The 16,814-nt window shown below is 50.4% G+C and overlaps 1 protein-coding gene across 1 annotated transcript in view; it reads left to right on the top strand.

Annotated features, from left to right (window-relative positions):
• The first annotated feature begins 12,577 nt into the window (after nt 1–12,577).
• The window catches only part of MAPK4 (mitogen-activated protein kinase 4), a 43,831-nt gene continuing 39,594 nt past the window's right edge, over nt 12,578–16,814 (top strand). The window contains exon 1 of the mRNA XM_054808964.1: nt 12,578–12,825. The gene's annotated coding sequence lies outside the window, so the exon portion shown is untranslated. The remainder of the gene's footprint in view (nt 12,826–16,814) is intronic.

Genomic DNA, 16,814 nt, shown 5'->3' with positions numbered 1-16,814 from the left:
TGTGGCTTGGGAACAGTCCGGTTTCGGGACAGGTCTGAGCATGCGGTCTGAGTTGTACGGTCCTTGGGTGAGAAACTGCATTGTGTATTACCAGTTTCGTATACTCTGTTAAGTACTGTTTTGTTTTGTTCTGTTTTGTCTTCCCTTCTCCCTTTGCTATCCCAGTAAACTGTCCTTATACCAACCCACCAGGTCTTGCCTTTTCCTTCCCATTCTCCTCCCCATCCCACTGGGGGGGAGGGGAGGGGGAGTGAGTGAGTGGCTGTGTGGTGCTCAGCTGCTGGCTGGGGCTAAACCACGACATGGGTTTAAGCTGAAGGAGGGTCGATTTAGATTAGATATTAGAAAGAAATTCTTTACTATTAGAGTGGTGAGGCACTGGAACAGGTTACCCAGAGAGGTTGTGGATGCCCCATCATGGAAGTGTTTAAGACCAGGTTGGATGGGGCTTTGAGCAACGTGGTCTAGTGGAGGGTGTCCCTGCCCACAGCAGGGGGTTGGAACTAGATGATCTTTAAGGTCCCTTCCAACCCAAACCATTCTATGATTCTATGATTCTATTGTACAAAAGGAAGATGAGTCATCAGGGCATTAAAGCACTTCCTAGGGCTACGCCGCAAGCCACTGGTTAAGATCGCAGTGCAAAGTGCTTCATTCCTGGCCGTCACCTCCCCATGCTCCCCTGAGCTCTCACCTTGCAAATCCCTTTCCAAGGAGCAATGCTTTTTTCCCCTTTGACTTGCCAAACTCTGTGTTAAACCCACTCGGCTTCACCTTTGCCCCTTCGACTTGGGAAGTCCAGATCTTTTTTCCTTAACAGAAAAAAACCTCTCCCAATATCCAGTTTAAATCCAGCCATAACTGAGAAAAACCTCTTGCCCTTCTGCCCAGCCTTGGAAACTGCTTGATGTAAGCTCTGGCCCTGCAATTTGAACTCTTGTCTAAACTGATCCCTCTCCTTCCCTGTCCTGGCATCTCCTCAGCCAGGGATGCTGCTACAGAAATTGGCAGGAATCTGCCTCCCCCTTTGCTCCACAGCATTTGGTGACACCGTTAGTAGGGCCAAATGTTACAGACTAAACTTATGGTCATAGTCTTTCAGGACCATTGTGACTCTTCCACCAGTGTCGATCCGTTAGCAACAGTGTGCATCTTTTTATTTGGGCCCTTATCTGAGCACATGGGACGTGCATTTTCTGTGATTCTGGGTTTTTGTCCATGTTGGGACACTTCTGGTTATGGTTGACTGGGGCTTTGAGGTGTCCATGCCCAGAAGCAGGGAAGAAATGGGAAATGACACATCTCTGTGGCTCCCTGCCACTGAATCCCATGCAGGTGATGCTGCAGAAGCCCTTCAGCACGTGAAGCCATATGTGTCCATGTTTCTCCCACCTGCACTTCAGATTTGCTCCCTTGTGTGATTTTTTTCAGCCTCATGACCATATTATTTATTAACCTGGGGAAGCTCACCTGGAATCAGAGAGCGTAGGAGAGATGCTCTACAAAATAGTATCAGAAAATGTAGCAAAACACCCTTTTGTTTAAAGCTGTAAGCACGCTGTGCAGAGGTGGTGGGGAATGCAAAGCTGTGGGGCTTTGCAGAGCCAACTTTCAGAGCAGATCAAGATTAAAACGCAGGTTTTTGAAGGCTTTGCTCAGCTCGCCACTGCTGTGATGACAGCACAGCTTTTTTGATGCTGGTTTCAAGATTTCCTTTCATCTGCCTTTGGTTGGGATATTTTCATCCAGTCAAAGCAGAGGTCCCAGCTTTTTCACAGCATGGGGAGAAGCCAGGCTGCCTTGTATGAAGGATGGGGAGCCCGTGCAGGGAGACCTTCACTTGGTGGCTGTGGAAGATATTTCCTACTTTTTCCCAGCTGTACAAAATACCTCTTCAAGGTACAAAGAGCATGGAGGGAGGTGACAGAGCCATTAAATGGCTTGAGCAGCACCTGTTATCCTCTGCTTTCTCCTGGTTTTACCTCCTATCATCTGACCCTGGTGCAGGTTGATACAAAAGCTCTACCAAACATCTCCTCATCCGAAAACCAGCGAGGGAACGGGCTGAAATGCTGGTTCCTCTCTGCACCGCGGCTCGGGGACGAGGCCTGGAAGGGGATTTGGGTGGTGGTGGCAGGGGGATTTCTTGCAAAGGTGCTTTAGAGATGGTGAATCAGAACTTATTCCTGTTTTCAGAACTCAGATGCAGGCAAGCGAATCCCCAATAACCAGAAAAAGGGTGCTCAGAAATCTCCATCCCAACCTTTTCTTTTTCTTAACCAGGCTGACAGGACATGATGTTGCACCAAAGTTCACCTAAGTCCAGCCACTGAAGGGTCTTTCTGGCTTGGTGTGGCCACCAAATCCTCCATGCTCTGACTCAAAAGCATATCCTGGGCTTCCAGGTCCTTGGCCCCTCTGGTTTTCTGGCTCTGTACCTGTGCCCACAGCAGCCATCAGAAATCTGGTCTGTATTTGCAAGAGATTTTTTCATTCTTCTAAAGCCTTGATTATTTTACTCTTACTCTGCTGGGCCTAATATCACTTGAGTGGTTCACTTATCTGAATTAACTTGATTAATGACAGAGCCCAGACACAAATCTCCTCATCGAGTCATCTTTTCCATGGGAGCATTTATAATCTTTTATTTTCTTTTGCTATGGCCAAGTTTTTGTCTCAGCTGTTAGGTGGGAGCACACAACCCACAGATACATAGACAATGTATAAATAGGTGACGGAGTTCTTCAGATGAGAAGATAAACAAAATTTCCCTGGCTGAAAACATCAAATTACAAATGAATCTGTTGCACATATCAGCTCTGAAATCCTGCAGAATCTTCCTCCTCCTCCTCCTCCTCCTCCTCCTCCTCCTCATGCCTTGTCATTGACACTAGTGGTCTTCAGTGACAGCAATGCTGAGGTTTGACACTCGACATCTTCCATGCCTTCTGCAGGCTGTCCCGCCTGAAGGTCTGTTGCAGCATGACCTTCAGCATCGCCTTCCCTGCACTGTCCTGCCCTCCCTCCCCAGCCCGCATGTTTTGGGTTTGCGTGGCAAGGTTTTGGTAGTGGGAGGCTACAGGGGTGGCTTCTGTGAGAAGCTGCTAGAAGCTTCCCCCACGTCTGACAGAGCCAATGCCAGCCGGCTCCAAGGTGGACCCACCGCTGGCCAAGGCCGAGCCCATCAGCGACAGTGGTAGTGCCTCTGGGATGACAGAGTTAAGAAGGGAGAAAAACAACCCTAGGAGCAGCATTTTCAGCCAGAGAGAGGAGTAAGAAGATGTAAGAAACTCTGCAGACACCAAGGTCAGTGCAGAAGGAGGGGCAGGAGGTGCTCCAGGCGCCAGAGCAGAGATCCCCCTGCAGCCCATGGAGAAGATCATGGTGAGGCAGGCTGTCCCCCTGCAGCCCATGGAGGAAGGATGAGGGGGTGTAGAGATTCCACCTGCAGCCCATGGAGGACCCCACACCAGAGCAGGTGGAGGCACCTGAAGGAGGCTGTGACCCTGTGGGAAGCCCATGCTGGAGCAGGCTCCTGGCAGGACCTGTGGCCCCATGGAAACAGGAGCCCATGCCAGGGCAGGTTTGCTGGCAGGACTTGTGACCCTGTGGGGGACCCACGCTGGAGCAGTTGGTGAAGAACTGCAGCCCATGGGAAGGACTCATGTTGGAGAAGTTCATGGAGGACTGTCTCCCGTGGGAGGGACCCCAGGCTGGAGCAGGGGCAGAGTGTGAGGAGTCCTCCCCCTGAGGAGGAAGGAGCGGCAGAGACACCGTGTGAGGAACCGACCCCAACCCCCATTCCCCATCCCCCTGTGCCGCTGAGGGGGAGGAGGGAGAGAAACGGGGAGTGAAGTTGGGCCTGGGAAGAAGGGAGGGGTGGGGGGAGATGTTTTAAGATTTGGTTTTATTTCTCATTGCTCTACTCTGATTTGCTCGGTAATAAATTAGATTAATTTTCTTCTGAAGTTGAGTCTGTTTTGCCCATGTCGTTAATTAGTGAACAATCTCTCCCTGTCCTTATCTCGACCCAGGAGCCTCTCGTTATATTTTCTCTCCCCTGCCCAGCTGAGAAGGGCAGTGACAGAGCAGCTTTGGGGGGCACCTGGCCTCCAGCCTGGGTCAAGCCACCATACTGTGTCTGTGCCATGACAGGGCAGGTTCCCAGAAAACATCTTGGTGATGTCAGCTGGCTCTCAGGTGGAGGGAAGGACTTAGAATGAGCTGGCTTGATGCCACATGCCAGTGCTGAATGTCATTTGGATGGGAGTTTTCGGCGCAAATCATGCAATAAAAATGTTGTGCCTTGCTTGGGGATTGGTGGGGGCTGCAGAAGCGGAAGGTCATGCACTTGGGTTGAGGTGCACCTCTGGATGTGTGGATGGAGCTGGGGCCACCTTGACCTTCCCAAGATGAGACCTTGACCAGAGGTCAGTGGATACATGGGGCAGCTGCTCCAGAGCTTCCTTGGGTTTGAGTGGAACCCACTCCTGGCCTCTGAGCTCACACCAGCCATCGCAGAAAGGCAGCTGGAAGAATAAAGTCTTCCGGGCAGGTGTGAAGAGCGGGGCTGGTCAGTGATGGAGGATGGGCTTCCAGAGCTGCTGCTGGAGCTGGGATGGAGGCTGGGTGCTTCACCCCACACCTGAGGGAAGAGAAATCGCCCCAGAAAATTGTCTCCTCTTTTATGGTAAGTAATGCTGTTGTTTTTTCACCTGGCACAGATAGAGGAGGATATTGATTTTTCTCCACCCAGCCACCTGTTAGAGAATTACTCTACAAGGGAGCCACACGAATCCTCCTTGGGGCCACCATGACTTGGCCCAGAGCAGGTTTTGCCTCTGGCCTCGCAGAAGTCGAGCATCATCTGCTGCCACTGCCCTGCCCAGCCTCCACTTGCCATCAAAGGACTTGCTTCCATAGAAACTGGCAGCTGGAGTCTTCTCCAGCCCAAAGGCACCGGTTGGCATCAGTGGCCCAGAAGGTTATTCTTGTTTTGGTCTTCAGTTGAAAACATCTTCTCCATCTTGCAATCTAGGGAGGACCAGGGAGGTCAAACCAGCACTGGAAAAGCCTTCGGAGCTCTGCATGGCCACGTGAGCCAGGGCTGATGCTTCCTTCTACTCACATAAAAGCAGTCCTGGCTGATCCAGACCCTTTCCCGGTGATGAACCATGGTGTGCATCACGAAAGAGATATCCTGGTGAAATTACAGAGTCCTTGCCTTTTGTTGGGGGACATCAAGAGGAAAAGTGGGTGTGGGAGCCACAGGCTGAGGGGTAGAGCCCTAAGCTCTGCTTTCCACCCCAGCTCAGTGAAACCTTTGCCTGCAACCACCTAAGAAAGGAGAGAATGGGAGAGGTGGTCCATGCGTCCCCACCGATATCCCACGCAGTGGTGGCATTCCTGGGACAACTCCCTGGTCAATGAGGACACGCAAGTCTTGCTGACTAATTCCAGGCACAAAAGCAGCAGCTGGAGCCACGGAGGGGAAGCAGCAGGGAGATAGAATGATAGAATGATAGACTTCTCTGCAGGGAGGTTGTTGTCAGTGTCTGCTTCTCCACCCCTTTGTACTCCCAGCAGCTTTGGAGGGCTTGGTGTTGAGTTGTAAATTCAGGTTGACCTCCTGTTAAAGGCCAACTCAGCTAAATACTGCTCAGCTTCAGTATATTATAGGATATGAGTTGGTGCGAAGCATGGACGTGGGAATTATGGGTTTCAGCCAGGTCAATGACTGTTACTACAGGGACCTGTCTGGTGACAGCCAGCATCAGGCTGAGAGACAGAAACTGCCGCTATGAAGCATGATCCAGTCCCTGTCAGTCATCAGTCCTGCGGGCTGGGAAGTTGGACAGTTTCCATCACTTCCAAAACCACTTTTTAAACTTAAAAACACTATTTACAATTAGAATGGCAATGCAGGGAAATGGCCAGTCTTGGTGAAAAAAACATAAAAATAAAAATTATCTTGCTGTGCACTTGGCATAGGTTATTTCTCACACTGAAATATTCCCCAGACGTTGGATCTAAAATACAAAGGGAAGGATGATGCCTCAGCTGGGTTGTTCTCAGAGGAGATAGCATCTCCTGGTGCAGACAGCGCAGCTTTCCCAAACCAGGCTGCTTAAAGCTATTTGAAAACCTCACTTGCACATGTTCAAACAGCTCCTTCATTATCATCCATCAATCCCTCTGTCCTCGCCCAGTCCCTGGGATACCCACTGCGGCTGGTGCAAAGCCATCCCACTTAATTGGGACCTTAGGGAAGCTGTTCCCATTCTGAAGCCTGCTCTGCTTTAATTAATAGATAAAATAATCTATGAATAGGAAGACCTCTACTAATTCCCATCTTTATTTCCCTTCTGCTTCCCATGCTCCTCCCAGGTAATTTGGAGCAATGCTTTGTGTGAAGGTCCATGCAAAAGATAACCTGGCTGCTTGTTTTCTGCAGGCTCAGTCCTGCAAACAAGCAGAAATGCAAATGCTGGGAGTTGGTAAAATACTTAAATACCCATGTGAGCAGGTGAGCTGTTCCTGGGGTAGCTCCTTTGCTTAAAGTCAAGCCAGGATCCAAGTGCTGCAAGGGATTTTCTCCAAAGGGCAGGGAAACAGCAGTTTTGAGGTGATGCTGTTTAATCTGGGCGTTGTCTGGATTTGGCATGCTGGGGACAGCCATGGCAAAAGAAAGGCATCTGCTTTTAGAAAAAAAACACAAGTTTTAAAATAATTCTGTTGGTTTTCTTTCTTGTGGCTGGATTTCTGCTATGGGTGCAAAATGCTTTGAGCAGTCAGGAGCACAGCTGATCCAGGTGCCAATATCCCAAATTGCTGTGCAGCACCATAGACCCTCCATGGTCCCTTCCCACTGTGCCTGGGCTCCCATTGTGGCTTCAGTAGCCACAGCTAAACCAGTAACATCGGGGGTTATGGGCAGGCAGAGATGGTGCTTTTAATTAGCATCTTCATTAATGATCAAGATGCCAGGGTAAATGTCATGTCATCTTCTCAAGGGTCTACTCCTGCCATCACTCTGGCAGGCGCCTCCACTCCCGGGTGTGAGGCTTATGGCCTGTAAAAGGCTAATTATAGTATACATGAAAGATAATAGTAGGAGGTGGAAAACGCGGGTGTGCAGATGATCGCTCTAACAGCATCCCCCTGTACCAGGGAGTTGTGACAAGCTCATTCCCAAGGATTTACAAAGGTGGCTGCCTACGACGTGAGAGAGACTTCATCTTTTTTCTTTGCTTTGGCAGTTTTAGGTCAGTTTAATAAGACAGAAGAAAAAAGGAAACCTTCAAGAAAGTTGATGCCAAATTGGTGACAGCTGGGGAAATCAAAAGCTTTGCTCTCAACTCGTTTTGCTGCTGGTGACAGGGAAGGAGCAGGCTGGGATCCCTTGCAGCTGGGGAGCGGCAGCGGTCACTGCTGTCACCCCGGTTTGGCACTCTGACACCAGTGTTAAATCAAATGTAATGTGGGAAGATGAAGAAGCCAATAAATAATGTTATTTTAGGGTGCAGGGAGGATACTGAGGTCTGGGTGCAGCTGTGGCAGGGTGAGGACAGGGAGGGAGAGCAGCAGGGACAGGCTCTGCAGGCACAAGGCAGCGAACAAGCGTTTGCAATAAAGAGAAAGTAAAGCGGTTGTGCTGCTGACACCACTTTCATTACACGGGCTCATCCCCAGGAGCTCAACATCTGGGCATCACATCTGCTCAGCCGCTCGATTATTCTTTGAACTGGTTGCTCCACACTGTTCTCTGCCATGTTATCCAGCCCTGGATTCAGCGCGGCTCCGAAGTATCTCAGACCCTTCCTCCTCCATTTAATTCTCCATTCCCCCAGAGCACTGGAGGAGCTGTCAGGGGCCAGGGGTAACACTTCACTCATGCCTGACAGATCTTGTCCTCTGACATTTTCTCCCTTGAAGCATTCCTGTTTCGAAGAGGCAGACTCTATTACAAGCTGTTTCCTTAGCGGAAAACTCACCAGTGTGTTTCGACTGATGTTCAAGCTTCCGGCAATGGTCTGTGCCCAAAGCCAAGGTCTCACTGCCACTGTGGGCAGGACGAGGTGGGCAAACAGGCAGCTTTGTGCACAGTAAGCTTTGCTACGTGAGAATAAAGCTAAGCCAGGGCTTCAGCAGTGGCTCTTTCCTTCTAAGAGATTATAAACTCAAAGCCTTGACCTGTCTTTGGTGTTTTAAAAGCAGGAAAAAAAGAGGAAGGTGTGGTGGCTGCGCCAAAGGGAATGCATTTGTGGTTTTGATGTCCTTAGTTGTAGTGGAAAGGGGAAGGGCATTGTGCACCGACGGGGGTCTTGGAGCATCACAAGATGATGGTTACAAGCAGCCACTGCAAGGTGAGCAGCATGGAGGGCTGCTTCACGCCACCGACATGTCCCCAGCAGCCAGGACTCACCCACCCAGCTGCTTTGTAGACACCAGCACTTAAGTATCTACCTGATTTATGACACTTTGTAGAGCAATCGGAGCACACGTGGAGGAGCGAACAGTAAATGTGGTGAGTTAGAGAGGTTTAATTTCCCTAGCTTGACACTCGCAGCACTTTCCTGTCCTGCTGTTTTTAATTTCCACTTTATTTTTGTACATTAATACTACTCAGGGGCAACTTATCACACATTACTGTCACAAGTCCCCCTGGGGAGTTCATCTTTTCCTGATAGCATCAGAGTAATTTCAGTGGAGTCAGTGGAGCTGCCATGGCTAATGTGGGCAGATTGTGCTCGAGCCGTGCTGTACACAAGCTACATCGGAACTCAACTAAGCAATGCACCTCTTAGTAACAGGAGGGGGAAAAAAGCATACACATTATTAAATGGCTTTTTTTTTCCTGCCCCCAGCCCAACTAGTGTGTGCTGCACTGAATTTAGGAATATCTAGGAATATAAACTGATCTTTACAAAGGCAAACTTAGTTTGAGTAGGAGACTCAACTCAGTTGCATGCTTCTCCCGGAAAGCTGTGATTTGTTTACTATACACCAATTTATTTTATTTTCAGTTTAAAATACAAAAAGTACGTGGGTTATAGCAACATAATTTGCAGCCTGCTGATTAATAATACAGCTGATGGAATGAAATTGGACTGCAAGCTCAAAATGCTGAGGAAAGCTAAAATTTGGTGAGCAGCGTGATGTGTGGGGTAGGCAGCCTGCAGAGAAGAGGAGGCTGCCGAAACAAGAAACAGTGTTTTCTTTTTTGCTGCCTCACACATGAAACCCAATTCTGTTATATCCCCTTTGCCATACCCTGCTGTACAACCTCCCATCTCTGGAGACGTTCAAGACTCGACTGGAAGACTCTACGAGGAACCTGATTTGAGGAGACGTGATCCGAGCAGCAGCGGGCTGGACTAGGCGAATCCAGCAGTCCCTTTTCACATCAATTATCCTGCAGTTCCCTGCAAAGCACATGAAAGCAATTGTAAGATGGGAAATTCTTCTAACACAGAGCAGTTCCTAACAGTATTCCCCATCCATGTAGAGAAAAGGCAACCTACAAAGTGTTGATGGATAAAAGGATGATTTTTTTTTTCATGGGTCCTGAGATGCCCCCAAAGCCCAGCAGCCAATCTTAGTACTGCTGGAAATGTGGCCACTTTTACACCAGTGCTTCATTTTATGGAATTTGTTATGAAAAAAGAGTCTTAATTCTCTGCCTGCTGTGTATGGACCTGTAAAAGCATTAACAATTCATCCCAGAGTGTGCTACTGTAGGTCACTAATAGGGCAACTACCCACATTTTGCACCTTGTTCCAAGAGTTGATAAAATATCGGGGATGTGTCTGGAAAAAGTGGTGTTACATGTTTCAAAAAGGATGTGCTGAATGTACTGTATCCAGCGGGAAATGACAGCGCCAGGCTGACCTGTATCACTTCACTGACGTCGGCAAGTTCAGATCTGGCAGAGGATTTCTATAACTCATTTGTGCTGTAGACACTCAGGTCCTGTTTATTTCAGCTAATGATTTAACTTCCAAACTACGTTGGATAAATCCTGTAACTGGAGACAGAATAATATGCGAGACAAACATTTTGCAGTGGGTGTTAACTGCAACTGGGGTGAAATCTACACCTGGAGAGGGTGTAAGCCCCGCGGTACAGTCTGAACATCTGTGGGTTTCAGATCTTTGCCTGTGGAAGGAGTGAATTTCAGGCTCTGAATAAAATGCTGCACATGCTGTGATTAGACAATAAAAATGCCCCCTCTCCCACTGAAAATAAGTAGTGCTGGAAAAGGAGACAGCAGGGAAAAGCACCCTTTTCCCAAAGGCATCGGATAGTCCGAGCCTTCAGCGGGAAGGCTGAATTGCCGGGTTTCAGGCAGGACTAATGTTATGCCTTTCTGCATTTGCCTTACCTGTGCTTTCGGCTGTCTCACACCGGGAAGGGAGAGAGTCTGGATTAAAAACCACATTATGGCAGGGTGAAAAAAAAAAAAAAGAGATTCTTATAGCTCCCATTATTGGCAGATGCTTCAGGCAACAGCACTGCCTGCTTTGATCAAGTGCGCCGGGTCCCTCCTCACCAATCACCAGGAAATTGATGTAAACACTCAGGCAGGTTTTTGAGAGCTTTGCTTCTCCCCACTTAAAAAGAGATGCAATTCCTCATGCATGAAGATGCAGCACAGGCCCATGATTATCTATTCAGGCTCCATAGTGTTTAATTAAGTCGCTCATCCCATCTCTCTTCATCCTGCTTGGAAATATGCTTCCTTGCACCCACCTCATGCTGGAGAGCAGCAGCTCTCTGAAGATGCCTCTGTGTGTAATGGCACCGTTACACAGCCGCAAGTGCCAAAACCAGCAATTTATGGCGTACGGTTCGAGTCGCACCAACACCACGTACCGTAAACATGGTATTTCCATTCATTACGCTTGGCAGCTTCATGATGACGATGAGCTAACTATAGCTGCCTGGAGTTACTGCCGTTTAATCACCCTGTTTGAACGGAGGCTCCTTTATCATGTTAGTGTTCAGGACCGATCCTGCCAAGCTGTGACGCTTGTTGCTAGGGTAGCATGAGAGCTGCTCCACAACGCCATTCACAGCACTGCCAAAGTTTGTTGTTCACCCGGCACCGCTCTGGGGATGACCGCCAAGGTCCTGTGAGATGCTGAGCGCTGCCCTGGTTTTCCAAAGCGCCAGTAATCTCCAGACTCTTCACCAGAACCAAACCCATATCAACCAAACCAGCTCTTCCCTGGAGTGCCCCTGGGTGCCCTTCCATCTCCCTGGCTGTGTGTTTGTCACGTGTGTCAACTGGGAAATAACCTCCATGCTCAGCTTTGAAGGGCACTAGGAAGCGGCACCTCAGCTCACAGTGATGTGGGGCACAAAAAAATCTGTTTCCCAGGGAGGTTTTAACAATTACTGTTAATGCTCCTATTCCTCTTTCTTCTCTCTGATTTTTTTCCCCCTTGCATTCACAAGCATAAGCACCAATTCAATACCTTCCTGCTTACAGGGTAACTAGATGGGAACGTTCATTTTAATCCTAGTGAAACAGTTGAGCAGTCTTGTTACAGATGGCTATCCCACCAAAAATTGTTTATACACGTAGAATGATAGAATGGTTTGGGTTGGAAGGGACCTCAAAGCCCATCCAGTTCCACCCCCCTGCCATGGACAGGGACACCCTCCACTAGACCAAGTTACTCAAAACCCCTTCATTTCCTCCTGTGTAATTCCCTGGGAGTTTAATTTACTGGACCATTTTCTCTTTTATTTTTTTCTCACTGTTTTCCCTGCAGAAGACAATGGAGGTTCAGTTCCTCCAGCTCTAACAAAGCAGCACGCTTGTCTAGAGGGGATCAATAACTATTGAACTATCATGCTTCTTCCATTTAGACTGTTGAAGCAGCTTCCTTTAATTGTTCTTTCACACTGTAAATACAGCATACGGTGATTTTTTTTTTTCCATTAAGGCTGCTCAGCGGGTCATGCCACTCCGGGGTGGAAATACCTTGGCTACCTCACCTGTAATAGCCCTCAGCGCCTTGGGGCACTACCAAACTCCATTACACCCTTCTCCTCAGGAAAGGGCCCTCTTCAGCGGGGACAGACCTCAGGAGCAGACAGACACAAGGACGCCAAGGTGCTCCAGGGCTCCCTGGGGTCAAAGCAGGCCCTGGCATGATCTCACAGGCTCCCGGATCTGGAAACCCACGCGTTAATACCGATAAGCAAATACATGTTGGTTACAGGGGGGAAAGGCCAGAAAGCCCAGCCGCGATCGTCTCAGTGTTCACCTCAGGCTACTCCCCCCCGCTGTCAGGGACGCCTTGAGGTGGGGGGCCAGGCGGCATCCCCTCTCGGCGGCTCCTCACAGGGACTGTGACGGGGAGGGCAGGGGGGGCACGACACCAGATCCCCTCAGGGGGCTCCTCCCAGGAATGGTGAAAGGGACCGGATCTCCTGAGGCGGCTCCTCTGGGGGGCAGTTGGGGGGACTGGATCTCCTGAGGCGGCTCCTCTGGGGGGCAGCCGGGGGGACCGGATCCCCTCAGGCGGCTCCTCCCGCGGGCAGCTGGGGGAACCGGATCCCCTCAGGCGGCTCTTCCCGGGGATGGTGAAAGGGACCGGTTTCCCTCAGGCGGCTCCTCCCCGGGACCGTGAACGGGACCGGACCCCTAAAGCGGCTGCTCCCGGGGATCGCCCCCTTCCCGCCCACTCCCCTGCCCCTCCCCCGGCAGGTGGCCCCCGCGCGGCGGCGGCAGCGGCCGGTGGGTGACGTCAGCGGCGGGGGCCGGCGCGCGGTGCCGGTGCGCCGAGCCATGGCGGAGCGGAGCGGCTCCGGTAAGTGCGGCGCCCCTCAGATCCCCTCGTCCGCGCCGCGCCCGGGCGCTGCGCTCGGCCGCCCCCGCGCCGAGCCGGTGCTGCGGGCTGAGGCCGCCGGGGGCCGGTGGTGAGGGGAGGGGGAGCAATGCGGTGCGGGGTGAGCCGGGCGAAGGGCGGCGGCTACGGCCGGGGTCGGTCTGCGAGTGGAGTCGCTGCCGGAGCGCCCGCTCCTGCCCCGTGGGGGACCGGACCTCGGGGCCGGTAGCGGGGAGCCCGCTGGGACCCGCCTGGGGAGCCGTCCCTGGAACCGCCCGGTGGTGTCGGTGTCGCTTCGCCCTTCCCCGGGGCTCAGCCCAGCCCGGCACGGCCCCGCTGCCACCGCCGGGCCTGCCGGAGACCCCCTCCTTGGAACGGTGGGCTTCCAACCCGTGAGACGCCTGCAGCGCCAGTTTGCTGCCTGAGAGGGTGAGCCAATACACATGCATTTGCTTCGCTCTGGTTTTATACATGCTTTATGTGTACATGCATGCTTTACTTGTATATACGTGCTTTGTGTGCCCATACATACAGACTTGTGGGCTTGCACAGCTCAATCTGCGCACAACCAAGCTGGCGTCGGCATGCCTGGCGGGTCCCTGGCCCCCTTCCCCGTGTCCGGAGAGAGAAACCTGCTTCTCTCCTTCTTTCCCCCTCCAAGGCAGTCTGCGTTTGCTCTCAGTCTTATTTATTTACTCCTTGCCTGAACTAGACCCTCGGCTCTTGAGACTGTGCGCTGGAGGTGGCAGGTGGTGACGATCCAGGCTTTAATGGCATCAAACGCGCTTAATGTGTGGTGAACACGCGCTTGGTTGCTGCACCGGGAAGCACAGCACCTCGGGAAGATTCATCCCGGGCTGGTATAGTGAGTACCAGAAAAGGCAGGGGGGGAACCTGACCCTGATGTCCCAACGGCTCTGACGTGCTGTCCCCGCAAAACGCTTTGCCCGGATGCATCCTCCAGCCCTGAGGCATGGGGTGGGTTAGGGGAGAGGGGTCCCCCCAGCGTGCAGGGTGCATCCAGAGCTCAGCCTTTTCTGGGTGTTGGAAGTGTTCGGGTACCTCCACTACTTGTCTCTTGTCTGCATGTTTGGGGCATGTCGCAGCCGGAGAAGGTGATGTGCAATATCAAGGCTTTCTCTCGACGAAGCAGCTGGGTTGGTTTGGGAGTGCTTTTCCCTCTCCTGGTCTGCAGCAGGAGCCCAGTCTCCTGAAGAACGAGGCCTGGGGACGGTGACATCTTTTTCACCACCTTGGTCATGATCAAGAGATTAAACTGAGACTCAGATTTGCAGTGCACTTTCTTCCTTTTGGATGGACAGACGTCCATCAGGTTGAAGGTCACAAAGAAGTCCTGTGGAGGTGTGCAGGCAAAGGATTGCTGGGAAAGGCAGACCAGGACTGTAGTGAGGATATCGCAGGAGCCAGGGCTGGAGTTGCACATATTTTGAGGATAAATCTCCCACCCAGCAGGTAAGCATCAGTGTTTCCCTTCCCTGCAAAAGAGGAGAGGGTAAAGGGACATGATAACCCACGTACCATTGATTCTCCTGAGCTTCTGAGACCACCACTGTGAGCCTCTGCCTGGCTGCAGAGCCAAAGCAGAGAAAAGTCAGGCTCAGTGCAGTCCTTTCCCTCCTCAAGCTGAGCCTAGCCTATTAATGAGGATTGATAAGGGCTGAAATCCCAATCAAATAACCTGTGTTCAGAAAGGACGTCGAACTGCAAGCATCTCGGCCAACCTCAAGCTCTCCAGGTTGAGTGTTTCATGCAAATGGTCTCTGTTTATCTCTTCTTTATATGTAGAGCGCAGACATGAAGACCTGCCTCCAGGTGCTGCAGTAGCTTTCTTTCCTGCTTCTGCCTCCTGGCCAAGGCAAAATTGCCAGAATTGGCATTACAAGTTGAAATTACCTCTTGATTTTCCAGGCAACGTGAGGCAGCTCACTTGCAGTTGAAGCTGTTTTGTAGGATGTGGTTCATTTGCCCTCTCTTTGGGATCTAAAAGTGTCTGGTCTGAGGTGCCCCCCACCAAATGGAGGGGACAGGCAGCTCCCAAATTCATTTCAGGGATTCATTTCACTCCACAGTAAACCTCGGACGCAGGGCAGGGAGTTGCCTTTCAGGGTGCTGTTTCTGACTTGGATATCTGAGTTTGAGAGGTCTAAATTTAAGTGAGAAGAATCTCACCCAACACTTGCCAACCTTGTTTTTTAGTCCTTTTGCCTTGATCTTTCCGTTTTTAGCATGACCCTGCTGTTCTCCTACCACTCAGGCCTTTTTTAGGGAACAAATAATGCTTCTGAAACTTTCCACATCCCCAGGTGGGAGGTGTTGCAGGAATGCAACTGCAGGGAAGGATTTGCAGCTTATCATCCTGCAGACACAGAAGGCTGGGTTTAAAAACCAGCCTGTTAATTTTGTTTTAATGACTGTAAGCAATGGTGAGCCCCCCGCCCCCACCTTCCTGCAATACCTTGTGCCAGCATTTAATTGCTCTCGCTCTGGGGAGATGCTATCTCATTTCAAGGTTGAACTTATCTAGCTTTGATTTGCAGAGAGGGGGATGTTGTCACATGCCCTGTCACAAAGGTGACTTGTCTCTCCCAGCTCCTTGCCTGCAGTGATCAGGTCACCTCTTCACCCACACCTCAGGAGGCTGAAGTATTTCAGGTGCTATAACCTCACACTGAAAGACTCCTGCTCCAGCACGTATGGTTTTTGTGGCCACCCTTGGGACTTTGCTGGTGTGATCACATCGTCCAGGTGCCAGTCTGGATGCAGCCACGACCTTGGCAATGCCATGTGTTGGTGTGAGCTTGCTTTCCGACTTTTAATGGCTATGTTTCCCATTGCATCGACAAGGACCACCTCCTTTTGCTCTGCCTCTGCTCTGACAGCATGTGCAGAAGAGGTGCCCCACGCTCATCCCAAATCCTGTTCTGGCTTGGGGGAGGTCCTTTTCCTGGCCTCATGTTTTACTTTGCCGTGTGAAAACATGGTCTGTTGGACTGTGACCTCCACTGAAATGATTTGGGTCTCCACGCAGCTGTGTCATCAACCAACCATCCATTAGTTAGTTGCTGCTTTTTCTGTGTGTTACAGGTTTATATTTAATATAGTCCCCCGGAATGAATCACAGATGAGATTGAGCAGTGATGAAAATCCTTGAGGACCGTGCTTTGGTGTTGGATTCCCTCCCCGGTCTCACCCCGACACCAGCCACACTTGGGGCTCTGCGGGTACACACCTAATGTGTGTTGGGGTTTGTTTCACCTGGTGTGAGACTTATCCTCAAAATATTATGAGCTTTGGAGAAATTTGGGCAAAAGCTGCGTTGAGGCAGTTGCCTGCATCATGAAGCCCTGTTGGCTTTCAAAGTAAAAATAAGTATTTAATAGACCTAATTCCAGGAAACTCAGCTGGCTGATTGGAATTGTATTTTTAGTCTCCATTTCATGTATTTACCTGAAATTTCGGTTCTGCTGTTCTAGCTGGAGCTGACCCCGGGTTGCCTGCTGTTCTTGCCTTTCACCTTTTGTCCTTTCTTAAAATACTGCAACTACACAAAGTTTCCCTGTTTCACTGGTTGCTTTTAAAATGTTTTATTTTAGCAGATGTTTGGCAATACTGAAATGAAAACTATAGACCGAGTTTCTCTGATCCTCTTTGGTAACTGTTTTATCCCATCAGTGGCACAGGTACTCACTTCCGATTTTACTGATGGTACCTAATAGTGAATGTAGCAGCTATCTAATTCTCTATTCCTAGCATGCTTAAAAAACTGCCTTACTTTACAACTAATTCTGTTAGCTGTTCAGATTTAATGGATTCCTTTAGAGGTCTTCATCAGTCACCAACCCTGGACATTTCCTTCCAGTGCCATTTCTTTTTCCTCTTCCTTTTCTTTGCCTTTTAGAACAATCATGTTTCCCTGGATTTTCCACATCTCATTTTTGCCTGATTTAACT

Source organism: Grus americana, chromosome Z, assembly GCF_028858705.1.
Source record: "Grus americana isolate bGruAme1 chromosome Z, bGruAme1.mat, whole genome shotgun sequence".
Lineage (NCBI taxonomy): Eukaryota > Metazoa > Chordata > Aves > Gruiformes > Gruidae > Grus > Grus americana.
Note: the sequence above shows the minus strand (reverse complement) of the source record. Positions and strands in the feature narration are given on the sequence as shown.